Source organism: Garra rufa, unplaced genomic scaffold, assembly GCF_049309525.1.
Source record: "Garra rufa unplaced genomic scaffold, GarRuf1.0 hap1_unplaced_001, whole genome shotgun sequence".
Lineage (NCBI taxonomy): Eukaryota > Metazoa > Chordata > Actinopteri > Cypriniformes > Cyprinidae > Garra > Garra rufa.
In genome coordinates, this window is record NW_027394276.1 from 11,974,264 (window position 1) to 11,996,763 (window position 22,500).

The 22,500-nt window shown below is 47.1% G+C and overlaps 46 non-coding genes across 46 annotated transcripts; 39 read left to right on the forward strand and 7 right to left on the reverse strand.

The window, feature by feature from the left end:
• Positions 1 to 95: 95 nt before the first annotated feature.
• Positions 96 to 168, reverse strand: trnaa-agc (transfer RNA alanine (anticodon AGC)). Its single transcript has one exon. It is a non-coding gene; the product is annotated as a tRNA-Ala (tRNA).
• Positions 169 to 697: 529 nt separating this feature from the next.
• trnap-ugg (transfer RNA proline (anticodon UGG)) lies at positions 698 to 769 on the forward strand. Its single transcript has one exon. It is a non-coding gene; the product is annotated as a tRNA-Pro (tRNA).
• Positions 770 to 866: 97 nt separating this feature from the next.
• On the forward strand, positions 867 to 940 carry trnai-aau (transfer RNA isoleucine (anticodon AAU)). The gene has a single exon. It is a non-coding gene; the product is annotated as a tRNA-Ile (tRNA).
• A 96-nt stretch (positions 941 to 1,036) lies between these two features.
• trnaf-gaa (transfer RNA phenylalanine (anticodon GAA)) lies at positions 1,037 to 1,109 on the forward strand. The gene has a single exon. It is a non-coding gene; the product is annotated as a tRNA-Phe (tRNA).
• A 136-nt stretch (positions 1,110 to 1,245) lies between these two features.
• trnaq-uug (transfer RNA glutamine (anticodon UUG)) lies at positions 1,246 to 1,317 on the forward strand. Its single transcript has one exon. It is a non-coding gene; the product is annotated as a tRNA-Gln (tRNA).
• Positions 1,318 to 1,431: 114 nt separating this feature from the next.
• Positions 1,432 to 1,503, forward strand: trnaq-cug (transfer RNA glutamine (anticodon CUG)). Its single transcript has one exon. It is a non-coding gene; the product is annotated as a tRNA-Gln (tRNA).
• Positions 1,504 to 1,657: 154 nt separating this feature from the next.
• Positions 1,658 to 1,730, reverse strand: trnaa-agc (transfer RNA alanine (anticodon AGC)). The gene has a single exon. It is a non-coding gene; the product is annotated as a tRNA-Ala (tRNA).
• Positions 1,731 to 2,255: 525 nt separating this feature from the next.
• On the forward strand, positions 2,256 to 2,327 carry trnap-ugg (transfer RNA proline (anticodon UGG)). Its single transcript has one exon. It is a non-coding gene; the product is annotated as a tRNA-Pro (tRNA).
• A 97-nt stretch (positions 2,328 to 2,424) lies between these two features.
• On the forward strand, positions 2,425 to 2,498 carry trnai-aau (transfer RNA isoleucine (anticodon AAU)). The gene has a single exon. It is a non-coding gene; the product is annotated as a tRNA-Ile (tRNA).
• Positions 2,499 to 2,594: 96 nt separating this feature from the next.
• Positions 2,595 to 2,667, forward strand: trnaf-gaa (transfer RNA phenylalanine (anticodon GAA)). The gene has a single exon. It is a non-coding gene; the product is annotated as a tRNA-Phe (tRNA).
• Positions 2,668 to 2,803: 136 nt separating this feature from the next.
• On the forward strand, positions 2,804 to 2,875 carry trnaq-uug (transfer RNA glutamine (anticodon UUG)). The gene has a single exon. It is a non-coding gene; the product is annotated as a tRNA-Gln (tRNA).
• Positions 2,876 to 2,989: 114 nt separating this feature from the next.
• trnaq-cug (transfer RNA glutamine (anticodon CUG)) lies at positions 2,990 to 3,061 on the forward strand. The gene has a single exon. It is a non-coding gene; the product is annotated as a tRNA-Gln (tRNA).
• A 154-nt stretch (positions 3,062 to 3,215) lies between these two features.
• trnaa-agc (transfer RNA alanine (anticodon AGC)) lies at positions 3,216 to 3,288 on the reverse strand. The gene has a single exon. It is a non-coding gene; the product is annotated as a tRNA-Ala (tRNA).
• A 529-nt stretch (positions 3,289 to 3,817) lies between these two features.
• On the forward strand, positions 3,818 to 3,890 carry trnap-ugg (transfer RNA proline (anticodon UGG)). Its single transcript has one exon. It is a non-coding gene; the product is annotated as a tRNA-Pro (tRNA).
• A 97-nt stretch (positions 3,891 to 3,987) lies between these two features.
• trnai-aau (transfer RNA isoleucine (anticodon AAU)) lies at positions 3,988 to 4,061 on the forward strand. The gene has a single exon. It is a non-coding gene; the product is annotated as a tRNA-Ile (tRNA).
• A 96-nt stretch (positions 4,062 to 4,157) lies between these two features.
• Positions 4,158 to 4,230, forward strand: trnaf-gaa (transfer RNA phenylalanine (anticodon GAA)). The gene has a single exon. It is a non-coding gene; the product is annotated as a tRNA-Phe (tRNA).
• Positions 4,231 to 4,366: 136 nt separating this feature from the next.
• Positions 4,367 to 4,438, forward strand: trnaq-uug (transfer RNA glutamine (anticodon UUG)). Its single transcript has one exon. It is a non-coding gene; the product is annotated as a tRNA-Gln (tRNA).
• A 114-nt stretch (positions 4,439 to 4,552) lies between these two features.
• Positions 4,553 to 4,624, forward strand: trnaq-cug (transfer RNA glutamine (anticodon CUG)). Its single transcript has one exon. It is a non-coding gene; the product is annotated as a tRNA-Gln (tRNA).
• Positions 4,625 to 4,778: 154 nt separating this feature from the next.
• Positions 4,779 to 4,851, reverse strand: trnaa-agc (transfer RNA alanine (anticodon AGC)). Its single transcript has one exon. It is a non-coding gene; the product is annotated as a tRNA-Ala (tRNA).
• A 529-nt stretch (positions 4,852 to 5,380) lies between these two features.
• On the forward strand, positions 5,381 to 5,452 carry trnap-ugg (transfer RNA proline (anticodon UGG)). The gene has a single exon. It is a non-coding gene; the product is annotated as a tRNA-Pro (tRNA).
• A 97-nt stretch (positions 5,453 to 5,549) lies between these two features.
• On the forward strand, positions 5,550 to 5,623 carry trnai-aau (transfer RNA isoleucine (anticodon AAU)). The gene has a single exon. It is a non-coding gene; the product is annotated as a tRNA-Ile (tRNA).
• A 96-nt stretch (positions 5,624 to 5,719) lies between these two features.
• trnaf-gaa (transfer RNA phenylalanine (anticodon GAA)) lies at positions 5,720 to 5,792 on the forward strand. The gene has a single exon. It is a non-coding gene; the product is annotated as a tRNA-Phe (tRNA).
• Positions 5,793 to 5,928: 136 nt separating this feature from the next.
• On the forward strand, positions 5,929 to 6,000 carry trnaq-uug (transfer RNA glutamine (anticodon UUG)). The gene has a single exon. It is a non-coding gene; the product is annotated as a tRNA-Gln (tRNA).
• A 114-nt stretch (positions 6,001 to 6,114) lies between these two features.
• trnaq-cug (transfer RNA glutamine (anticodon CUG)) lies at positions 6,115 to 6,186 on the forward strand. The gene has a single exon. It is a non-coding gene; the product is annotated as a tRNA-Gln (tRNA).
• A 10,292-nt stretch (positions 6,187 to 16,478) lies between these two features.
• trnap-ugg (transfer RNA proline (anticodon UGG)) lies at positions 16,479 to 16,550 on the forward strand. Its single transcript has one exon. It is a non-coding gene; the product is annotated as a tRNA-Pro (tRNA).
• A 97-nt stretch (positions 16,551 to 16,647) lies between these two features.
• Positions 16,648 to 16,721, forward strand: trnai-aau (transfer RNA isoleucine (anticodon AAU)). The gene has a single exon. It is a non-coding gene; the product is annotated as a tRNA-Ile (tRNA).
• Positions 16,722 to 16,817: 96 nt separating this feature from the next.
• On the forward strand, positions 16,818 to 16,890 carry trnaf-gaa (transfer RNA phenylalanine (anticodon GAA)). Its single transcript has one exon. It is a non-coding gene; the product is annotated as a tRNA-Phe (tRNA).
• A 129-nt stretch (positions 16,891 to 17,019) lies between these two features.
• Positions 17,020 to 17,091, forward strand: trnaq-uug (transfer RNA glutamine (anticodon UUG)). Its single transcript has one exon. It is a non-coding gene; the product is annotated as a tRNA-Gln (tRNA).
• Positions 17,092 to 17,243: 152 nt separating this feature from the next.
• Positions 17,244 to 17,316, reverse strand: trnaa-agc (transfer RNA alanine (anticodon AGC)). Its single transcript has one exon. It is a non-coding gene; the product is annotated as a tRNA-Ala (tRNA).
• A 529-nt stretch (positions 17,317 to 17,845) lies between these two features.
• Positions 17,846 to 17,917, forward strand: trnap-ugg (transfer RNA proline (anticodon UGG)). Its single transcript has one exon. It is a non-coding gene; the product is annotated as a tRNA-Pro (tRNA).
• A 97-nt stretch (positions 17,918 to 18,014) lies between these two features.
• trnai-aau (transfer RNA isoleucine (anticodon AAU)) lies at positions 18,015 to 18,088 on the forward strand. The gene has a single exon. It is a non-coding gene; the product is annotated as a tRNA-Ile (tRNA).
• Positions 18,089 to 18,184: 96 nt separating this feature from the next.
• On the forward strand, positions 18,185 to 18,257 carry trnaf-gaa (transfer RNA phenylalanine (anticodon GAA)). The gene has a single exon. It is a non-coding gene; the product is annotated as a tRNA-Phe (tRNA).
• A 136-nt stretch (positions 18,258 to 18,393) lies between these two features.
• trnaq-uug (transfer RNA glutamine (anticodon UUG)) lies at positions 18,394 to 18,465 on the forward strand. The gene has a single exon. It is a non-coding gene; the product is annotated as a tRNA-Gln (tRNA).
• A 109-nt stretch (positions 18,466 to 18,574) lies between these two features.
• On the forward strand, positions 18,575 to 18,646 carry trnaq-cug (transfer RNA glutamine (anticodon CUG)). The gene has a single exon. It is a non-coding gene; the product is annotated as a tRNA-Gln (tRNA).
• A 154-nt stretch (positions 18,647 to 18,800) lies between these two features.
• trnaa-agc (transfer RNA alanine (anticodon AGC)) lies at positions 18,801 to 18,873 on the reverse strand. The gene has a single exon. It is a non-coding gene; the product is annotated as a tRNA-Ala (tRNA).
• A 529-nt stretch (positions 18,874 to 19,402) lies between these two features.
• Positions 19,403 to 19,474, forward strand: trnap-ugg (transfer RNA proline (anticodon UGG)). Its single transcript has one exon. It is a non-coding gene; the product is annotated as a tRNA-Pro (tRNA).
• A 97-nt stretch (positions 19,475 to 19,571) lies between these two features.
• Positions 19,572 to 19,645, forward strand: trnai-aau (transfer RNA isoleucine (anticodon AAU)). Its single transcript has one exon. It is a non-coding gene; the product is annotated as a tRNA-Ile (tRNA).
• A 96-nt stretch (positions 19,646 to 19,741) lies between these two features.
• trnaf-gaa (transfer RNA phenylalanine (anticodon GAA)) lies at positions 19,742 to 19,814 on the forward strand. The gene has a single exon. It is a non-coding gene; the product is annotated as a tRNA-Phe (tRNA).
• A 129-nt stretch (positions 19,815 to 19,943) lies between these two features.
• Positions 19,944 to 20,015, forward strand: trnaq-uug (transfer RNA glutamine (anticodon UUG)). Its single transcript has one exon. It is a non-coding gene; the product is annotated as a tRNA-Gln (tRNA).
• Positions 20,016 to 20,129: 114 nt separating this feature from the next.
• On the forward strand, positions 20,130 to 20,201 carry trnaq-cug (transfer RNA glutamine (anticodon CUG)). The gene has a single exon. It is a non-coding gene; the product is annotated as a tRNA-Gln (tRNA).
• A 154-nt stretch (positions 20,202 to 20,355) lies between these two features.
• trnaa-agc (transfer RNA alanine (anticodon AGC)) lies at positions 20,356 to 20,428 on the reverse strand. Its single transcript has one exon. It is a non-coding gene; the product is annotated as a tRNA-Ala (tRNA).
• A 529-nt stretch (positions 20,429 to 20,957) lies between these two features.
• Positions 20,958 to 21,029, forward strand: trnap-ugg (transfer RNA proline (anticodon UGG)). Its single transcript has one exon. It is a non-coding gene; the product is annotated as a tRNA-Pro (tRNA).
• Positions 21,030 to 21,126: 97 nt separating this feature from the next.
• trnai-aau (transfer RNA isoleucine (anticodon AAU)) lies at positions 21,127 to 21,200 on the forward strand. Its single transcript has one exon. It is a non-coding gene; the product is annotated as a tRNA-Ile (tRNA).
• A 96-nt stretch (positions 21,201 to 21,296) lies between these two features.
• On the forward strand, positions 21,297 to 21,369 carry trnaf-gaa (transfer RNA phenylalanine (anticodon GAA)). Its single transcript has one exon. It is a non-coding gene; the product is annotated as a tRNA-Phe (tRNA).
• Positions 21,370 to 21,498: 129 nt separating this feature from the next.
• Positions 21,499 to 21,570, forward strand: trnaq-uug (transfer RNA glutamine (anticodon UUG)). The gene has a single exon. It is a non-coding gene; the product is annotated as a tRNA-Gln (tRNA).
• A 114-nt stretch (positions 21,571 to 21,684) lies between these two features.
• trnaq-cug (transfer RNA glutamine (anticodon CUG)) lies at positions 21,685 to 21,756 on the forward strand. Its single transcript has one exon. It is a non-coding gene; the product is annotated as a tRNA-Gln (tRNA).
• The last annotated feature ends 744 nt before the right edge of the window (positions 21,757 to 22,500 follow it).

Genomic DNA, 22,500 nt, shown 5'->3' on the forward strand with positions numbered 1-22,500 from the left:
CCCATAGGCTCACGCAACTGCGAGGGTACGTTTCGCACCGCAAAAAGCGCAGTCTGTCTCCTTGGGGACGTGCTCGTAAAAGGTCAGGAGCCCTTTGGAGAATGCGGGCATCGATCCCGCTACCTCTCGCATGCTAAGCGAGCGCTCTACCATTTGAGCTAATTCCCCTGGCCGCAGAAGGCAGAATCTTCTCCCTGTTAGGTCCACCACCATTATTGAATCCATTCAAAGGCCCACTTTCATTCCTTTGCCTTTGACCTTGTCTCGAGGTGTGTCATTTCTTCCATTGCAGTTAATTTTTTCTTTCTTTTGTTGTTGCTATTTGTCTTCTTTGCTTTTGGTTATTATGATCGCCGCCAACTTGTTTGTTTTTAGACTCATTTCTTCTAATGCTTGCTTGTTTCATTCAGTGTTTTTAATGTTGTTTTTTGGGCTTTCTTGTTGTTGTTGCTTTATTACAAACGATCCACTTGGCTTTCACAAGATTGTGATCCTGTATCAGAAGTGACTGTTGCGGTCAAGTAAGTCTGCACCCCTGAGGACCGTAACAGGGTGAGTAGAGCAGGGCAGAAACAAGTTTCTCAGAAATCGAGGTGCTTTTTGCCACAAGCGCAGACTTCCGGATGCTCCCTGCATTCAAAGCCACGTGAAGAGCGTCGCTCGAGGGCAGGCGGCGGTGCGCCAGCTGCGTGAGCGTGGCTCGTTGGTCTAGGGGTATGATTCTCGCTTTGGGTGCGAGAGGTCCCGGGTTCAAATCCCGGACGAGCCCGTGGTCAGGCTTGGTCCTGAAGCTTTTCTGCCTGCTAAGGGGCCCACGAGCAGTCAGCAAATTTTGGGGAAATTGGGCAGACGTCTGGCCGGAGCCAGGCCGGTTAGCTCAGTTGGTTAGAGCGTGGTGCTAATAACGCCAAGGTCGCGGGTTCGATCCCCGTACGGGCCAACGTCTTTTGTTCTCTGTTAGCTCGTCTCTGCTCTTCTCTCAAAGCGACGGGTGGTGTCACGTAAACCCCTGCAGACCAAACCCTACGGGGATGTGGCCGAAATAGCTCAGTTGGGAGAGCGTTAGACTGAAGATCTAAAGGTCCCTGGTTCAATCCCGGGTTTCGGCAGATGCAGCTTTCTTTTGTCTTTTGGTCGAGGGTGGCCAGTGACCAAAACTCACTGGGATACAACCCCTCGCTCTGACTGGTTCCCCCTAGCCGCAACACTATCTACCTCCAGGTCAGCTGTCAAAGAGGCGCTCGTGGTTCCATGGTGTAACGGTTAGCACTCTGGACTTTGAATCCAGCGATCCGAGTTCAAATCTCGGTGGAACCTACGTGCCTTCTTGCGGCAGATAAAAACAAAAAAGGCTCAACTTTATTTTTGTTGCTGGTGAGCCGTAAGCGACTTCTTCTTTGCTTTCCTCTGAGCAGCGGCCTCTCTCGTCAAGGTTACATGGTGTAATGGTTAGCACTCTGGACTCTGAATCCAGCGATCCGAGTTCAAATCTCGGTGGGACCTGCTTTTGCCACGAATGTGCGCAGGGCCCGTTCTGAGAAATCCTTTTGACAGCAGTGGGACCCAAAGGCTCACGCAACTGCGAGGGTACGTTTCGCACCGCAAAAAGCGCAGTCTGTCTCCTTGGGGACGTGCGCGTAAAAGGGCAGGAGCCCTTTGGAGAATGCGGGCATCGATCCCGCTACCTCTCGCATGCTAAGCGAGCACTCTACCATTTGAGCTAATTCCCCTGGCCACAGCAGAATCTTCTCCCTGTTAGGTCCACCACCATTATTGAATCCATTCAAAGGCCCACTTTCATTCCTTTGCCTTTGACCTTGTCTCGAGGTGTGTCATTTCTTCCATTGCAGTTAATTTTTTCTTTCTTTTGTTGTTGCTATTTGTCTTCTTTGCTTTTGGTTATTATGATCGCCGCCAACTTGTTTGTTTTTAGACTCATTTCTTCTAATGCTTGCTTGTTTCATTCAGTGTTTTTAATGTTGTTTTTTGGGCTTTCTTGTTGTTGTTGCTTTATTACAAACGATCCACTTGGCTTTCACAAGATTGTGATCCTGTATCAGAAGTGACTGTTGCGGTCAAGTAAGTCTGCACCCCTGAGGACCGTAACAGGGTGAGTAGAGCAGGGCAGAAACAAGTTTCTCAGAAATCGAGGTGCTTTTTGCCACAAGCGCAGACTTCCGGATGCTCCCTGCATTCAAAGCCACGTGAAGAGCGTCGCTCGAGGGCAGGCGGCGGTGCGCCAGCTGCGTGAGCGTGGCTCGTTGGTCTAGGGGTATGATTCTCGCTTTGGGTGCGAGAGGTCCCGAGTTCAAATCCCGGACGAGCCCGTGTTCAGGCTTGGTCCTGAAGCTTTTCTGCCTGCTAAGGGGCCCACGAGCAGTCAGCAAATTTTGGGGAAATTGGGCAGACGTCTGTCCGGAGCCAGGCCGGTTAGCTCAGTTGGTTAGAGCGTGGTGCTAATAACGCCAAGGTCGCGGGTTCGATCCCCGTACGGGCCAACGTCTTTTGTTCTCTGTTAGCTCGTCTCTGCTCTTCTCTCAAAGCGACGGGTGGTGTCACGTAAACCCCTGCAGACCAAACCCTAGGGGGATGTGGCCGAAATAGCTCAGTTGGGAGAGCGTTAGACTGAAGATCTAAAGGTCCCTGGTTCAATCCCGGGTTTCGGCAGATGCAGCTTTCTTTTGTCTTTTGGTCGAGGGTGGCCAGTGACCAAAACTCACTGGGATACAACCCCTCGCTCTGACTGGTTCCCCCTAGCCGCAACACTATCTACCTCCAGGTCAGCTGTCAAAGAGGCGCTCGTGGTTCCATGGTGTAACGGTTAGCACTCTGGACTTTGAATCCAGCGATCCGAGTTCAAATCTCGGTGGAACCTACGTGCCTTCTTGCGGCAGATAAAAACAAAAAAGGCTCAACTTTATTTTTGTTGCTGGTGAGCCGTAAGCGACTTCTTCTTTGCTTTCCTCTGAGCAGCGGCCTCTCTCGTCAAGGTTCCATGGTGTAATGGTTAGCACTCTGGACTCTGAATCCAGCGATCCGAGTTCAAATCTCGGTGGGACCTGCTTTTGCCACGAATGTGCGCAGGGCCCGTTCTGAGAAATCCTTTTGACAGCAGTGGGCCCCAAAGGCTCACGCAACTGCGAGGGTACGTTTCGCACCGCAAAAAGCGCAGTCTGTCTCCTTGGGGACGTGCTCGTAAAAGGTCAGGAGCCCTTTGGAGAATGCGGGCATCGATCCCGCTACCTCTCGCATGCTAAGCGAGCGCTCTACCATTTGAGCTAATTCCCCTGGCCGCAGAAGGCAGAATCTTCTCCCTGTTAGGTCCACCACCATTATTGAATCCATTCAAAGGCCCACTTTCATTCCTTTGCCTTTGACCTTGTCTCGAGGTGTGTCATTTCTTCCATTGCAGTTAATTTTTTCTTTCTTTTGTTGTTGCTATTTGTCTTCTTTGCTTTTGGTTATTATGATCGCCGCCAACTTGTTTGTTTTTAGACTCATTTCTTCTAATGCTTGCTTGTTTCATTCAGTGTTTTTAATGTTGTTTTTTGGGCTTTCTTGTTGTTGTTGCTTTATTACAAACGATCCACTTGGCTTTCACAAGATTGTGATCCTGTATCAGAAGTGACTGTTGCGGTCAAGTAAGTCTGCACCCCTGAGGACGGTAACAGGGTGAGTAGAGCAGGGCAGAAACACGTTTCTCAGAAATCGAGGTGCTTTTTGCCACAAGCGCAGACTTCCGGATGCTCCCTGCATTCAAAGCCACGTGAAGAGCGTCGCTCGAGGGCAGGCGGCGGTGCGCCAGCTGCGTGAGCGTGGCTCGTTGGTCTAGGGGTATGATTCTCGCTTTGGGTGCGAGAGGTCCCGGGTTCAAAATCCCGGACGAGCCCGTGGTCAGGCTTGGTCCTGAAGCTTTTCTGCCTGCTAAGGGGCCCACGAGCAGTCAGTAAATTTTGGGGAAATTGGGCAGACGTCTGGCCGGAGCCAGGCCGGTTAGCTCAGTTGGTTAGAGCGTGGTGCTAATAACGCCAAGGTCGCGGGTTCGATCCCCGTACGGGCCAACGTCTTTTGTTCTCTGTTAGCTCGTCTCTGCTCTTCTCTCAAAGCGACGGGTGGTGTCACGTAAACCCCTGCAGACCAAACCCTAGGAGGATGTGGCCGAAATAGCTCAGTTGGGAGAGCGTTAGACTGAAGATCTAAAGGTCCCTGGTTCAATCCCGGGTTTCGGCAGATGCAGCTTTCTTTTGTCTTTTGGTCGAGGGTGGCCAGTGACCAAAACTCACTGGGATACAACCCCTCGCTCTGACTGGTTCCCCCTAGCCGCAACACTATCTACCTCCAGGTCAGCTGTCAAAGAGGCGCTCGTGGTTCCATGGTGTAACGGTTAGCACTCTGGACTTTGAATCCAGCGATCCGAGTTCAAATCTCGGTGGAACCTACGTGCCTTCTTGCGGCAGATAAAAACAAAAAAGGCTCAACTTTATTTTTGTTGCTGGTGAGCCGTAAGCGACTTCTTCTTTGCTTTCCTCTGAGCAGCGGCCTCTCTCGTCAAGGTTCCATGGTGTAATGATTAGCACTCTGGACTCTGAATCCAGCGATCCGAGTTCAAATCTCGGTGGGACCTGCTTTTGCCACGAATGTGCGCAGGGCCCGTTCTGAGAAATCCTTTTGACAGCAGTGGGCCCCAAAGGCTCACGCAACTGCGAGGGTACGTTTCGCACCGCAAAAAGCGCAGTCTGTCTCCTTGGGGACGTGCTCGTAAAAGGTCAGGAGCCCTTTGGAGAATGCGGGCATCGATCCCGCTACCTCTCGCATGCTAAGCGAGCGCTCTACCATTTGAGCTAATTCCCCTGGCCGCAGAAGGCAGAATCTTCTCCCTGTTAGGTCCACCACCATTATTGAATCCATTCAAAGGCCCACTTTCATTCCTTTGCCTTTGACCTTGTCTCGAGGTGTGTCATTTCTTCCATTGCAGTTAATTTTTTCTTTCTTTTGTTGTTGCTATTTGTCTTCTTTGCTTTTGGTTATTATGATCGCCGCCAACTTGTTTGTTTTTAGACTCATTTCTTCTAATGCTTGCTTGTTTCATTCAGTGTTTTTAATGTTGTTTTTTGGGCTTTCTTGTTGTTGTTGCTTTATTACAAACGATCCACTTGGCTTTCACAAGATTGTGATCCTGTATCAGAAGTGACTGTTGCGGTCAAGTAAGTCTGCACCCCTGAGGACCGTAACAGGGTGAGTAGAGCAGGGCAGAAACAAGTTTCTCAGAAATCGAGGTGCTTTTTGCCACAAGCGCAGACTTCCGGATGCTCCCTGCATTCAAAGCCACGTGAAGAGCGTCGCTCGAGGGCAGGCGGCGGTGCGCCAGCTGCGTGAGCGTGGCTCGTTGGTCTAGGGGTATGATTCTCGCTTTGGGTGCGAGAGGTCCCGGGTTCAAATCCCGGACGAGCCCGTGGTCAGGCTTGGTCCTGAAGCTTTTCTGCCTGCTAAGGGGCCCACGAGCAGTCAGCAAATTTTGGGGAAATTGGGCAGACGTCTGGCCGGAGCCAGGCCGGTTAGCTCAGTTGGTTAGAGCGTGGTGCTAATAACGCCAAGGTCGCGGGTTCGATCCCCGTACGGGCCAACGTCTTTTGTTCTCTGTTAGCTCGTCTCTGCTCTTCTCTCAAAGCGACGGGTGGTGTCACGTAAACCCCTGCAGACCAAACCCTAGGGGGATGTGGCCGAAATAGCTCAGTTGGGAGAGCGTTAGACTGAAGATCTAAAGGTCCCTGGTTCAATCCCGGGTTTCGGCAGATGCAGCTTTCTTTTGTCTTTTGGTCGAGGGTGGCCAGTGACCAAAACTCACTGGGATACAACCCCTCGCTCTGACTGGTTCCCCCTAGCCGCAACACTATCTACCTCCAGGTCAGCTGTCAAAGAGGCGCTCGTGGTTCCATGGTGTAACGGTTAGCACTCTGGACTTTGAATCCAGCGATCCGAGTTCAAATCTCGGTGGAACCTACGTGCCTTCTTGCGGCAGATAAAAACAAAAAAGGCTCAACTTTATTTTTGTTGCTGGTGAGCCGTAAGCGACTTCTTCTTTGCTTTCCTCTGAGCAGCGGCCTCTCTCGTCAAGGTTCCATGGTGTAATGGTTAGCACTCTGGACTCTGAATCCAGCGATCCGAGTTCAAATCTCGGTGGGACCTGCTTTTGCCACGAATGTGCGCAGGGCCCGTTCTGAGAAATCCTTTTGACAGCAGTGGGACCCAAAGGCTCACGCAACTGCGAGGGTACGTTTCGCACCGCAAAAAGCGCAGTCTGTCTCCTTGGGGACGTGCGCGTAAAAGGGCAGGAGCCCTTTGGAGAATGCGGGCATCGATCCCGCTACCTCTCGCTTGCGCCTACTGCATCCCACCGATTGAGCCAAAGTAAGCCCAAAGTAAGCCCACATGAGCCAATCGCGTTTCTTTCCTGGGCTTACTTTTGACCAATCACGTTTCTCTCCTGGGCTTACTTTTGACCAATCACGTTTCTCTCCTGGGCTTACTTTTGACCAATCACGTTTCTCTCCTGGGCTTACTTTTGACCAATCGCGTTTCTCTCTGGGGCTTACTTTTGATCAATCGCGTTTCTCTCCCGTGGCTCACTTTTGACCAATCGCGTTACTCTCCCGTGGCTCACTTTTGACCAATCGCTGCGACCGTTTATTATTGTCATCGATCTTTGCAATAGGTAAGGCTAAGGTGTACTTCATTTTTAAATATAATTTAATATCGTTATTTGTTCATAAATAGTGTGTATTTTTGGAAAATAGAACGTGCCAATGCATGTATAGCACACGTTTTCTGAAGTATTTGCGAACCTGTAACTTTTTAAATGATAAATACAGAACAAAACATGTCGCTACTGATCAGATAGGTTAAAATCATCGACAGTCCTAATTAGCCTACATTACTATGTGTGTATTGTGTGCGAAGAAAAGAATACTAATATTAAAATATTTATTTACTTATATATGTAGAGAGACAGAGAGCTGGGTAACTTACTTACTGTAACTGTAATGACTGTAAGTTAATTCGTTACTAATTCCAAGTTACAAGACAAATTGTAGTTAGTTATTTAAACCATTAACAGTTACATTACACATTTTAGGTAATATAAGTTAGTCAGACTACTTTTACGTTACTTTTAGATTACTTTTGACCTAACTTGTTTATCACATTGATTTAAACAGGGTAATCTTGAAAAAAAGAATAAGAAAATAGATTGTATTTGTTGTTATTAACAACACTAAGTGCATTTAACACATGTTTGTGAAATAACTGCAGGGAGTTAAATAAAAAACTACTAATTAATTAAACCATAAAAATAATAAATTAAAGTAAATCATTTTAAAATCAATTAAAAATGCACAAAAATGATATATATTCTTTTTGTTTACCTGCATGTCTTGTGACCATAACCTCATCAGAGGACCAATGAACATGAAAATGTGATAATTATTAAAATATTCAATTTAAGTATGTTAATTAAATATATTAGTTAAAATGTGTGCATGATAATGTGTTTGAAAGACAAAAGCCTTTGTTGAAGGTGGTTAAAAATATCTACAGTGTGATCTTTCAAATAAAAATGAATGTGTTTATCAGTAGTTGATGCAATGTTGAAACACTTTATGCAAACCTGAAATGATTTTTGTAAATCAGTGGTCAAATGCTGTATCTCCACCTGACTAGTGACTGGTCTTTGTGTGAGTGTCCACAAAACTGGAAGACTTTTTTTTATGAATATAAGCAGTAGGCTGTTTTAGAAAAGAAATTTAAAAGATCAAAAAGAGGAATTAGGAAGTATATATCAGTTAGGAATAATTTAATGTCATTGTGTAAATAAAATAAAATAAAATCATATAATGCATAAAAAAAGTAACTTTAGTCTGATTCGGAATATTTTAAAATATATATATTTTTTAATCTAAATACAGGTACTTAATTTTTGGATTCTGATTATGTAATTCAGATGAAATAACATGTAATCAGTTACTACCCAGCTCTGCTTATATATATTACTTATATTTGGTAATAATACTAGTGACCTCCTCCGAGCCTAGAATTATTACTAGAAGGAAATTTCAGACTTCATATTTGACTTTACATATGTTTGTACATATATCAGATTCCTGTCCATGTTTATTACCACAGTAATATGGTTTACATGTAGCTTGTTAAATTATCATTACACACTTAACATACAGGTATCTTTCAGTTTGCTAGAGGTAATAGTCTCTTTCTGATCTTCATTACAGAAAATGTACGCTTACCCCTTTTTTCGCCGCCAATCGGCAACATCGTGCCGGCTCCTCATGGCGCCATCGGAGGAGGCGAAGCGCCTTGAAAATATGGAGTCGGGAAGGGCCAAACCCAAGGAGCAGGTGCTGGCAGAGTCCCGTTCTTTTGTCAGCACAAACGGTGGAGACCCCAGTGACCAGTTTTTAGTACTGGCTCACTGCAAACTTCAGTTTGGGAAGTACCAGGGCCAGAGATTTAGATGGCTCCTGGAAAACTCTCTGGGGTACGCAGTGTATTTGGTGCTCAGCATTTCCAAGGAGACAGCGCAGACAACCCCCCTGTCCGAAAATAAACAGCTCTTCCTACAGTACACTTCTCATATCAGAGAGATGGCTGAAGAAGTGGAGAAGTATGAGAGGAAGCAGGAAATGCAAGCAGAAGCCCGAGCATCTGGAGACCAGGGCTGCTTGATGGTGGAGTTTGGTGACTTCCAGGGCCGGTCCATGAAGGAAGTTTATGAGGACCAAAGCAAGGAGGCCCAAGCCCTCATCAGGTACCTGGTTAAGGCCGATGCCAGGCCAAACACCAACATGGCCATTTTCAAGACATATGTCCTGAAAAGGCAGGCTTCTGCTGTGGGCACCAGTGTACGTCCTGCACGTCCACCTGCAACCTCCAGTGCCTCTGTACCTCCAGCCGCAGCCTCCAGTACCTCTGCACCTCCACCTGCAGCCATCCGAACTGGTGTACAGCGGACCGCCACTGTGAAAGCGCTGTTGGCGCATGGCAAACATTTGTCTCCTTCACAGCTGGCGAAAAAACTCGTGTCACCAGTTAAACACTGTGAGTAGGAGTGTGAATATTACGTTTTCCCTACAGAAATTGTACACGTATTCATTTATTGTTATGGCAAACCTGTCCACTTGCTGTTTCCAGATCCATTAGTGCAGTCTACTTTACCTTCTCCAGCAGCAGAAACTTTGGCCCGAAGACAGCTTTTCGCTACAGGTAAGTAAGCACCACCTTACATACACTTGTCTCTGTGTATTGGTCACAGTAATAGTTGTAACATTTGTGCTCCAGGCACTTCCGTTTCCACTGCTGAAGATGATGATGAGGAGCTGGTATTTGCTGCATCACAATGTGAAGCACAGCTGAATACAGGTGTGGCATATGACACAAATACAAATGTTATAAGAATGTTTTGTGAAAACACAATGGGAAGCATTAAAAATAAAAATCAAATTTTTTTAATATTTTTGTTTACAATACAGAATTATGTCACATCATGCCTCAAGTGGGATTTCTTCAAAAGGTTAAGGATGTCCAAAGGTGTCAGTGTATTTATTTGCGTTTCTAAACTTATCCGTTGTTAAACAATCACTAGATAACTTTCTCACACTGCTTGCTATTCTCACTCACTCACTCACTCTTTAGCTCCCCCTGAGCAGACAGGATGGTGGAGAGTCATTGTTCTTATGATGAGAAGAACAGTTTTTCCTTATTGTATATGTGTGCATGCTTCATGTCTGTGCGCATCATTACTGAATTCATCACACCTCATTTTCCTTACTTAATCACAACAGATTCTCATTCTCAAAGAACTGTACTAATTCCATTTTTCTTACATCAATAAAGTGTACGCTGTGTTCTTTGCTTCTTAACACTAGTACCATTTTCTTCACTGTTATGCCTTAATATATTCAAAACGATTATTAACACTCCTCCAAAATTACTGCTTCGCAGGCTGTTTGTGGGCTGCATTTATGGCGTAGTTCTATCAAATCCAACCTTATACCATCCTTATATTGTTTTTGTTACTGTTTACTCAGAGGCCTGTGCCGGTCCGTCTCCATTGGCGGAAACAGCAAAAACACCAGATCCTCCACATCATCAGCCACCAGCTGAGCTCCCAGGCCACTGGAAAGATCATCTTCCACCTTTCCAGCATGAGTGGATCCGGAACACACTATTTAAGGCCAACCCACGAACCGGCAAGCCAGAACTAGTGTCCCAGCTGAAGCTTTGGTGGTATCCTCCTCAGCCCCCTTTAATTAACAGTCAGCCACCCGCCTCACCAGACCTCTTCTTCTGTCGGCCCCTTTTCTTGTGGATGCCGCTGAAGATGTGGTTATTTCCTCTTGTCTGTGTTCGCCCAGACTGTGGTAGGCACAGGCTAACAGCAGCAGGACTTTACCGCACCGTGCGCAAGGTTTTGGACATCGACGGGTGGTATGACCTTGCCACTGAGTATCTGGAGTGCAAAGGCTGCAAAAAGAAGTATCCTGCCTGGTCCGAGGACATCTTAGGGCAGCTGGATATGGGCCACCGCAGTCAGTTTCCAGCTTTGCTGACATACAGGTAATTCATGACAATCATTCATTATTAGGCACTTTTATCTGTGTTTTTTTTCTACAACCAAAGCATTTTCATGATTATATTGTTGTTTCCTTAGATACTCATGTGACAACCGGGTGCTGAGGATGATGAGGGAGAGGACACTGGGCAACAGTGTGACTCAGCTGTACAAGAAGCTGACGGAACAGCACAGTGAGGCATGGACACAGCGTGTTCTGCAGTACCTGACTGCCTGCGAACCGTTCACAAGGTCCTCCCTTGTGCAGCCTCCTGTATTTGCTGAGCCTCCCCTTTTACCTGCCCTGCCTAAGCCTAAGTGGCTCTTAGCCGTGTACGCCAGGGATGTTCTGTGGCGACTGCATGAGGTCAAAGCCAAAATAACATCTGTCCGCGGCTCTGTTCTCAAGATGGACTCCACTAAAAAGGTATCACAGTCCTGTTTATATCCAGAAATTTGCCAGATATGGATATATGTGCATACACAATGAATACAGTTTTGTCACCCTTTTATTTTTCCCAATAGGTCACAAAGAAACTTGCAGGTGCTGCTTCAGGTACAGCTGCCTGGTGTACAAATGTGGGGAATGAACACGGCCAAGTCCTCGTATCTGTGCTTACAGCCGCCGAGGGACATGGACTGGACCACATGGCAGCTGGCCTGATGAAGCGCTACCGGGACGCAGGAGAGGCAGCCCCAAAAGTGATGTACGTGGACAGAGATTGCTGCAGTCAGCATGGCCAGTGTCAGGTGAAGATGATGTTCTCGGAGTGGGTCGAGCTTGAAGTGCGCCTCGACATCTGGCATTTCATGCGGCGATTTGCTGCAGGTGTCACGACAGAGGCTCATCCACTCTACGGGATCTTCATGGCCCGTCTGTCCACGTGCATCTTTCAGTGGGATCCAGAGGATGTGGCTGCACTTCGCAGTGCAAAGGAGGGTGAGCTGGCGGCAAAGAGGACTGGCCACATCTCAGAAAGGGCGGTCAGTGCTCGCATTACCCGGAGAGAGTTGGCACTGCACTGCCGGAGGAGGACCAGGGGGGTGGAGGAGACCACCAGATTGATCGGGTCACTGATTGATCTGTTCGACAGTGCGGACGGGAAGGACACTCTGGGAGTTCCTCTGCTGAATCACGAACGGATCCAGCAGATATGGAAGGAACAGCGGAAGCACGTTCCGTGTATCCAAGACCCAGAGAACTTTCCGCTGTACATGAAGAAGGGGACACTGAAGAAGGGCGGTGTGGAGCTGTGCTGCTACAGGTGTGCCCGTGGCTCTACCTCCTTGGAGTCTTTCCACCTCCACCTAAACCGTTTTATTCCAGGTATTACATACATACGGATTACAATTTTTTTTGTCAAAAATATAAGCACTATAACTGCTTCCATTACTTTAAAGTAATGTCACATGAATAAATGTCACACTCTACAGTAATACTACAGTTCTTTTCTGATGTCATAAGCATTAACAAAGCTGTATTGCCTGACAAGTCACTAGTAGCTATAATTTTTAATGTAATTTAAATTGCGATTACTCACATTCAAAAGTTGTTTATATAATATATGTGTAATATATGTGTTTATTATGTATAAATAAAGACACACATTTGAAAATAATTACATGTATATATTTATTATATAATTTATATTATATATAAATATATTTAATATATATACATATATTTTTCTTAAATATATACATGCATGTGTTGTGTAATTGTATTGTAATTATGTAACTCTATTACATGTAACCAGTTACCTCATAGCACCTCATGTGAAGTACAAAACTTTTTTGTTTATTTAATTTTTAGGAACCAGTGCCAGTGATGCGCATTTTCAAGCGTATCTCCTTGAGGGCTTGATGCGTTGGAATGATGACCGGATGGAAGACGCCATAAAAGGAGCATCCTCCATCCGGACATATGGCTGTGCCATGAGGGAGGCTGTGGACCGGCTTAGCCAAGCTGTCTTCGGGAAGCCCTGGGATGAGCGCTATCGCCCTCCTGGAGCATATACAGGCAAGAATTCATTCATTCATGTTTTTTTTTTATAGATCATTTGAATTATTTTTGCAAAACATAAAAATTCATGGATGAACAGGGAGATCACATTTATGTATTGTACTATTTTATCTATTTAGCCTTTAATGTATTAGACAAAATGTTAAGAACACTTTCTTTTTTCCCATTTTATTCTTGTAGGTGAATTGCTGGGAATGGAGTACCTTTACAGCCAGACTGGCAAAACACTGACTCCAGTGCTCCAGAACCCAGAGGAGGAAGACAGGCTGGTGGAGGCAGTTGATGACCAGGACCTGCAAGATGAGGGGTTTGACGAAGAGATCACGGAGGACATCACAGTTCCAGTGCTGTATGAGGATGACCCCTGCCGTGATCTTAAAAACAGCCCCTCATCTTTGCCTCTGCCTCAGTCCCCGGCATCACCGGCTGAGCCGTCCGCATCATCTGGCGGAGAAGGACAGCATCTTGCCCCTGCCCCTTCAGTGCTGTCACAGCCGTCCGACACTGAAGGCAGTCTCTCCGACGAGGCTCAGGTAAGACACTTTAAGGGCTTTATTTAATTTCAATATCATTTTATTCCACTTATATTACCATAAATCTGCATTTACTAGGGAGCAGTCATTGGACCCGATGGCATCGCTGGGTGGGACAAGGTCCAGGAACTGGCTGGTTACCTGGTGGGATTTCGTGAGGCTCCTTACCTCACTGACCTGCAGGTGACAGAGGTCATCCAGCTGTGGACAGCTCTCCCTGACTCTGACAAACAGCGGGTCAACTATCAGCCTCGACATCAGCCTCAGCTGACACATGGGCGCTTTAAAGCACCGAAGCGGACCGGAGTCACACCGGGTGTGGAGAGTGTTAAACGGTGTCTGATTGGACATCCTGGGGGTCCAGCACAGTGGCCCAACACCAGTCGCTTGGTTGAGGCAATTTGTACAAAGCTGTGCGCTTTACACAAGTCGCCGACCAAGAAGGCTGGAGTTTGCACCCCCAGGTGGTCTAAAATCCTCACCGATTACCACCACATCCGAGAGCTGGTGCTTAACAGTCCAAGGCTGATGGATGAAACCATGATCCAGCTGTTTGAGCTAAACCAGAAGACACTCATTCAGTGGTAAGCAAGGCACATTATATGCTTCAAATTAAATGAATACTTCTTAAAACATATTTATAATACAAGTAATTTATTGTCAGGTTTCAGCGGCGGCAGAAGAATCAGGAAATGAGTGTCCTCGCTCAGGGACTGACTTCACCTGACCCAATTGCTGTGGCCGATGCGCAGCTTCCTCTGCCAAGGGAAAAATTGGATGAAGCACCATCGACATCAGGGCCAAAACATCCATTTATCCTTCCGCCAAATCGGGAAGGACAGGCTCCGATCCTGCGACCAGGTCGACGGCCCGCTGCTACCACCACCACACAGTGCCCCATTGCACCTGCCCCCACAGCATCAGAAGTAGTGCAGCCCATTTCAGCACCTGGGTCATTGTTAGGCACACTAGTCCTTAACCCGGACATGACTGTGTCAGTGGTGATTCCCTCTTCTGGTCCTTCAACATTGAGTGCAGGCCCAGCTCCACCTGCTCCTGCGTCTGATGCTCCTGTGTCCCGTTACACCCAGAGGAACAGGCGTCGACGGGCCCTGGAGGAGGAAAGTGGAGTACACAAGAGAAAGTATGTGCGAGGGGTTACTTTTAACAAATGCAGCAAATGTGGGCAGCCCAAAACGAAAGAGTTTGGCCATAGTCGGTATGGCAATGCCACATTTTGCCCGAGTGCCTCAAATGGCAAATCTTTCGATGAATGGTTGGCAGAACAGCGCCAGCTACATAAACCTCCTCAATAAAGACAATCTTTTCTGTATATATTTTGTTTACATGTGCCCACTCTTTTATACTGTTCAGTATCATCCTCAATACTGTATTCTCCTCAAAAAAATAATGTTTTCTGTATCTATTTTGTATATATTACATGGGCCCACTCTTTCACATTGTTCGGTATCCTCCTCAATGAATAATGTATTTTCTGTATATATTTTGTATTTTACATGGGCCCACTCTTTCCCATTTTCCGGAATCTTCCTTAATAAATATCTTTTAATGTATATATTTTGTTTATATTACATGGGCCCTCTCTTTCATATTGTCTGGTATGTTCCTCAATAAATAATATCGTTCCTGTATATATTTTGTTTTTATTACATGGGCCCACTCCTTCATATTGTCATGTATACCCCTCAATAAATATAATAAATATGTCTTTTTTGTATATATTTTGAATATATTACATGGGCCCACTTTTTCATATTGTCCTGTATACCCCTCAATACTGTATCCTCCTCAATAAATTATATCTTTTCTGTATATATTATGTGTATGTATATTATGTTCATGTAAATTAAACATTTTACATTTGAACATTTAAAGTGTCTTTTGATCAGATAAATTAAATCTGATAAATGATATCCATCAAATCATGTCCCACATATACAAAAAAATAATAATCTTTGAGAAAACATTTTATTCATTAATTTTAACATAAACATGTAATATGCCTTTTAAAAAATATTATAAACATAATTAACATAAAACATAAAATCAACTACTGAAACATTTTAATTCGTTTTATTTAACCATAAACATATATCATATACATATATGTTTATACATATTTACCCAAAAATTATTTTCAAAAAAATATATATATATCAATCAACATATTGGTATGTCTAGGGCGCGATTTGTGGAAAAAGCAGGTGGGGATGGGGGCGTGTTTTAATACGACGGAAACTGTCAACGTGTCGATTTGCTCCAATCGGATCGCGTATTTAACCATAAACATAAACATGTAATATGCCTTTTAAAAATAACATACACAAATTAATAAATATCAATCAATATAATGTTATGTCTAGGGCGAGATTTGTAAAAAATAAAATTAAAATAAAAACAAGGTGGGATGGGGCGTGTTTTTAATACGACGTAAAGTGTCAACGTGATGATTCACTGTTTCGAATCGCTCCAACCGGATCAAGTTTCGCAATTCGCGAATCATTTGATTCAGAACGGGACTTCGACTCAGTCGCGCAGACCGCGGGTTCGAATCCAGCCCGCCGAGGGTGACGTGTTTCACATGTAACTAAAACTCATCCATACCACACAGGAATATTGCCCGAATATTGTTGCAGGGGAAACTTGTCGGCACACTTGCGTTTTCGCGTCTTTTTCGCTTGCGAGGGGGGGCTCAAAGATTGGGCTCCTTCTTATGCTAAGCGAGCGCTCTACCATTTGAGCTAATTCCCCTGGCCGCAGAAGGCAGAATCTTCTCCCTGTTAGGTCCACCACCATTATTGAATCCATTCAAAGGCCCACTTTCATTCCTTTGCCTTTGACCTTGTCTCGAGGTGTGTCATTTCTTCCATTGCAGTTAATTTTTTCTTTCTTTTGTTGTTGCTATTTGTCTTCTTTGCTTTTGGTTATTATGATCGCCGCCAACTTGTTTGTTTTTAGACTCATTTCTTCTAATGCTTGCTTGTTTCATTCAGTGTTTTTAATGTTGTTTTTTGGGCTTTCTTGTTGTTGTTGCTTTATTACAAACGATCCACTTGGCTTTCACAAGATTGTGATCCTGTATCAGAAGTGACTGTTGCGGTCAAGTAAGTCTGCACCCCTGAGGACCGTAACAGGGTGAGTAGAGCAGGGCAGAAACAAGTTTCTCAGAAATCGAGGTGCTTTTTGCCACAAGCGCAGACTTCCGGATGCTCCCTGCATTCAAAGCCACGTGAAGAGCGTCGCTCGAGGGCAGGCGGCGGTGCGCCAGCTGCGTGAGCGTGGCTCGTTGGTCTAGGGGTATGATTCTCGCTTTGGGTGCGAGAGGTCCCGGGTTCAAATCCCGGACGAGCCCGTGGTCAGGCTTGGTCCTGAAGCTTTTCTGCCTGCTAAGGGGCCCACGAGCAGTCAGCAAACTTTGGGGAAATTGGGCAGACATCTGGCCGGAGACAGGCCGGTTAGCTCAGTTGGTTAGAGCGTGGTGCTAATAACGCCAAGGTCGCGGGTTCGATCCCCGTACGGGCCAACGTCTTTTGTTCTCTGTTAGCTCGTCTCTGCTCTTCTCTCAAAGCGACGGGTGGTGTCACGTAAACCCCTGCAGACCAAACCTTAGGTGGATGTGGCCGAAATAGCTCAGTTGGGAGAGCGTTAGACTGAAGATCTAAAGGTCCCTGGTTCAATCCCGGGTTTCGGCAGATGCAGCTTTCTTTTGGTCGAGGGTGGCCAGTGACCAAAACTCACTGGGATACAACCCCTCGCTCTGACTGGTTCCCCCTAGCCGCAACACTATCTACCTCCAGGTCAGCTGTCAAAGAGGCGCTCGTGGTTCCATGGTGTAACGGTTAGCACTCTGGACTTTGAATCCAGCGATCCGAGTTCAAATCTCGGTGGAACCTACGTGCCTTCTTGCGGCAGATAAAAACAAAAAAGGCTCAACTTTATTTTTGTTGCTGGTGAGCCGTAAGCCACTTCTTCTTTGCTTTCCTCTGAGCAGCGGCCTCTCTCGTCAAGGTTCCATGGTGTAATGGTTAAAAGGGCAGGAGCCCTTTGGAGAATGCGGGCATCGATCCCGCTACCTCTCGCATGCTAAGCGAGCGCTCTACCATTTGAGCTAATTCCCCTGGCCGCAGAAGGCAGAATCTTCTCCCTGTTAGGTCCACCACCATTATTGAATCCATTCAAAGGCCCACTTTCATTCCTTTGCCTTTGACCTTGTCTCGAGGTGTGTCATTTCTTCCATTGCAGTTAATTTTTTCTTTCTTTTGTTGTTGCTATTTGTCTTCTTTGCTTTTGGTTATTATGATCGCCGCCAACTTGTTTGTTTTTAGACTCATTTCTTCTAATGCTTGCTTGTTTCATTCAGTGTTTTTAATGTTGTTTTTTGGGCTTTCTTGTTGTTGTTGCTTTATTACAAACGATCCACTTGGCTTTCACAAGATTGTGATCCTGTATCAGAAGTGACTGTTGCGGTCAAGTAAGTCTGCACCCCTGAGGACCGTAACAGGGTGAGTAGAGCAGGGCAGAAACAAGTTTCTCAGAAATCGAGGTGCTTTTTGCCACAAGCGCAGACTTCCGGATGCTCCCTGCATTCAAAGCCACGTGAAGAGCGTCGCTCGAGGACAGGCGGCGGTGCGCCAGCTGCGTGAGCGTGCCTCGTTGGTCTAGGGGTATGATTCTCGCTTTGGGTGCGAGAGGTCCCGGGTTCAAATCCCGGACGAGCCCGTGGTCAGGCTTTGTCCTGAAGCTTTTCTGCCTGCTAAGGGGCCCACGAGCAGTCAGCAAACTTTGGGGAAATTGGGCAGACGTCTGGCCGGAGCCAGGCCGGTTAGCTCAGTTGGTTAGAGCGTGGTGCTAATAACGCCAAGGTCGCGGGTTCGATCCCCGTACGGGCCAACGTCTTTTGTTCTCTGTTAGCTCGTCTCTGCTCTTCTCTCAAAGCGACGGGTGGTGTCACGTAAACCCCTGCAGACCAAACCCTAGGTGGATGTGGCCGAAATAGCTCAGTTGGGAGAGCGTTAGACTGAAGATCTAAAGGTCCCTGGTTCAATCCCGGGTTTCGGCAGATGCAGCTTTCTTTTGTCTTTTGGTCGAGGGTGGCCAGTGACCAAAACTCACTGGGATACAACCCCTCGCTCTGACTGGTTCCCCCTAGCCGCAACACTATCTACCGCCAGGTCAGCTGTCAAAGAGGCGCTCGTGTTTCCATGGTGTAACGGTTAGCACTCTGGACTTTGAATCCAGCGATCCGAGTTCAAATCTCGGTGGAACCTACGTGCCTTCTTGCGGCAGATAAAAACAAAAAAGGCTCAACTTTTGTTGCTGGTGAGCCGTAAGCCACTTCTTCTTTGCTTTCCTCTGAGCAGCGGCCTCTCTCGTCAAGGTTCCATGGTGTAATGGTTAGCACTCTGGACTCTGAATCCAGCGATCCGAGTTCAAATCTCGGTGGGACCTGCTTTTGCCACGAATGTGCGCAGGGCCCGTTCTGAGAAATTCTTTTGACAGCAGTGGGCCCCAAAGGCTCACGCAACTGCGAGGGTACGTTTCGCACCGCAAAAAGCGCAGTCTGTCTCCTTGGGGACGTGCGCGTAAAAGGGCAGGAGCCCTTTGGAGAATGCGGGCATCGATCCCGCTACCTCTCGCATGCTAAGCGAGCGCTCTACCATTTGAGCTAATTCCCCTGGCCGCAGAAGGCAGAATCTTCTCCCTGTTAGGTCGACCACCATTATTGAATCCATTCAAAGGCCCACTTTCATTCCTTTGCCTTTGACCTTGTCTCGAGGTGTGTCATTTCTTCCATTGCAGTTAATTTTTTCTTTCTTTTGCTGTTGCTATTTGTCTTCTTTGCTTTTGGTTATTATGATCGCCGCCAACTTGTTTGTTTTTAGACTCATTTCTTCTAATGCTTGCTTGTTTCATTCAGTGTTTTTAATGTTGTTTTTTGGGCTTTCTTGTTGTTGTTGCTTTATTACAAACGATCCACTTGGCTTTCACAAGATTGTGATCCTGTATCAGAAGTGACTGTTGCGGTCAAGTAAGTCTGCACCCCTGAGGACCGTAACAGGGTGAGTAGAGCAGGGCAGAAACAAGTTTCTCAGAAATCGAGGTGCTTTTTGCCACAAGCGCAGACTTCCGGATGCTCCCTGCATTCAAAGCCACGTGAAGAGCGTCGCTCGAGGGCAGGCGGCGGTGCGCCAGCTGCGTGAGCGTGGCTCGTTGGTCTAGGGGTATGATTCTCGCTTTGGGTGCGAGAGGTCCCGGGTTCAAATCCCGGACGAGCCCGTGGTCAGGCTTGGTCCTGAAGCTTTTCTGCCTGCTAAGGGGCCCACGAGCAGTCAGCAAACTTTGTGGAAATTGGGCAGACATCTGGCCGGAGCCAGGCCTGTTAGCTCAGTTGGTTAGAGCGTGGTGCTAATAACGCCAAGGTCGCGGGTTCGATCCCCGTACGGGCCAACGTCTTTTGTTCTCTGTTAGCTCGTCTCTGCTCTTCTCTCAAAGCGACGGGTGGTGTCCCGTAAACCCCTGCAGACCAAACCCTAGGTGGATGTGGCCGAAATAGCTCAGTTGGGAGAGCGTTAGACTGAAGATCTAAAGGTCCCTGGTTCAATCCCGGGTTTCGGCAGATGCAGCTTTCTTTTGGTCGAGGGTGGCCAGTGACCAAAACTCACTGGGATACAACCCCTCGCTCTGACTGGTTCCCCCTAGCCGCAACACTATCTACCTCCAGGTCAGCTGTCAAAGAGGCGCTCGTGGTTCCATGGTGTAACGGTTAGCACTCTGGACTTTGAATCCAGCGATCCGAGTTCAAATCTCGGTGGAACCTACGTGCCTTCTTGCGGCAGATAAAAACAAAAAAGGCTCAACTTTATTTTTGTTGCTGGTGAGCCGTAAGCCACTTCTTCTTTGCTTTCCTCTGAGCAGCGGCCTCTCTCGTCAAGGTTCCGTGGTGTAATGGTTAGCACTCTGGACTCTGAATCCAGCGATCCTAGTTCAAATCTCGGTGGGACCTGCTTTTGCCACGAATGTGCGCAGGGCCCGTTCTGAGAAATTCTTTTGACAGCAGTGGGCCCCAAAGGCTCACGCAACTGCGAGGGTACGTTTCGCACCGCAAAAAGCGCAGTCTGTCTCCTTGGGGACGTGCGCGTAAAAGGGCAGGAGCCCTTTGGAGAATGCGGGCATCGATCCCGCTACCTCTCGCATGCTAAGCGAGCGCTCTACCATTTGAGCTAATTCCCCTGGCAGCAGAAGGCAGAATCTTCTCCCTGTTAGGTCCACCACCATTATTGAATCCATTCAAAGGCCCACTTTCATTCCTTTGCCTTTGACCTTGTCTCGAGGTGTGTCATTTCTTCCATTGCAGTTAATTTTTTCTTTCTTTTGTTGTTGCTATTTGTCTTCTTTGCTTTTGGTTATTATGATCGCCGCCAACTTGTTTGTTTTTAGACTCATTTCTTCTAATGCTTGCTTGTTTCATTCAGTGTTTTTAATGTTGTTTTTTGGGCTTTCTTGTTGTTGTTGCTTTATTACAAACGATCCACTTGGCTTTCACAAGATTGTGATCCTGTATCAGAAGTGACTGTTGCGGTCAAGTAAGTCTGCACCCCTGAGGACCGTAACAGGGTGAGTAGAGCAGGGCAGAAACAAGTTTCTCAGAAATCGAGGTGCTTTTTGCCACAAGCGCAGACTTCCGGATGCTCCCTGCATTCAAAGCCACGTGAAGAGCGTCGCTCGAGGGCAGGCGGCGGTGCGCCAGCTGCGTGAGCGTGGCTCGTTGGTCTAGGGGTATGATTCTCGCTTTGGGTGCGAGAGGTCCCGGGTTCAAATCCCGGACGAGCCCGTGGTCAGGCTTGGTCCTGAAGCTTTTCTGCCTGCTAAGGGGCCCACGAGCAGTCAGCAAACTTTGGGGAAATTGGGCAGACGTCTGGCCGGAGCCAGGCCGGTTAGCTCAGTTGGTTTGAGTGTGGTGCTAATAACGCCAAGGTCGCGGGTTCGATCCCCGTACGGGCCGACGTCTTTTGTTCTCTGTTAGCTCGTCTCTGCTCTTCTCTCAAAGCGACGGGTGGTGTCACGTAAACCCCTGCAGACCAAACCCTAGGTGGATGTGGCCGAAATAGCTCAGTTGGGAGAGCGTTAGACTGAAGATCTAAAGGTCCCTGGTTCAATCCCGGGTTTTGGCAGATGCAGCTTTCTTTTGGTCGAGGGTGGCCAGTGACCAAAACTCACTGGGATACAACCCCTCGCTCTGACTGGTTCCCCCAAGCCGCAACACTATCTACCTCCAGGTCAGCTGTCAAAGAGGCGCTCGTGGTTCCATGGTGTAACGGTTAGCACTCTGGACTTTGAATCCAGCGATCCGAGTTCAAATCTCGGTGGAACCTACGTGCCTTCTTGCGGCAGATAAAAACAAAAAAGGCTCAACTTTATTTTTGTTGCTGGTGAGCCGTAAGCCACTTCTTCTTTGCTTTCCTCTGAGCAGCGGCCTCACTCGTCAAGGTTCCATGGTGTAATGGTTAGCACTCTGGACTCTGAATCCAGCGATCCGAGTTCAAATCTCGGTGGGACCTGCTTTTGCCACGAATGTGCGCAGGGCCCGTTCTGAGAAATTCTTTTGACAGCAGTGGGCCCCAAAGGCTCACGCAACTGCGAGGGTACGTTTCGCACCGCAAAAAGCGCAGTCTGTCTCCTTGGGGACGTGCGCGTAAAAGGGCAGGAGCCCTTTGGAGAATGCGGGCATCAATCCCGCTACCTCTCGCATGCTAAGCGAGCGCTCTACCATTTGAGCTAATTCCCCTGGCCGCAGAAGGCAGAATCTTCTCCCTGTTAGGTCCACCACCATTATTGAATCCATTCAAAGGCCCACTTTCATTCCTTTGCCTTTGACCTTGTCTCGAGGTGTGTCATTTCTTCCATTGCAGTTAATTTTTTCTTTCTTTTGTTGTTGCTATTTGTCTTCTTTGCTTTTGGTTATTATGATCGCCGCCAACTTGTTTGTTTTTAGACTCATTTCTTCTAATGCTTGCTTGTTTCATTCAGTGTTTTTAATGTTGTTTTTTGGGCTTTCTTGTTGTTGTTGCTTTATTACAAACGATCCACTTGGCTTTCACAAGATTGTGATCCTGTATCAGAAGTGACTGTTGCGGTCAAGTAAGTCTGCACCCCTGAGGACCGTAACAGGGTGAGTAGAGCAGGGCAGAAACAAGTTTCTCAGAAATCGAGGTGCTTTTTGCCACAAGCGCAGACTTCCGGATGCTCCCTGCATTCAAAGCCACGTGAAGAGCGTCGCTCGAGGGCAGGCGGCGGTGCGCCAG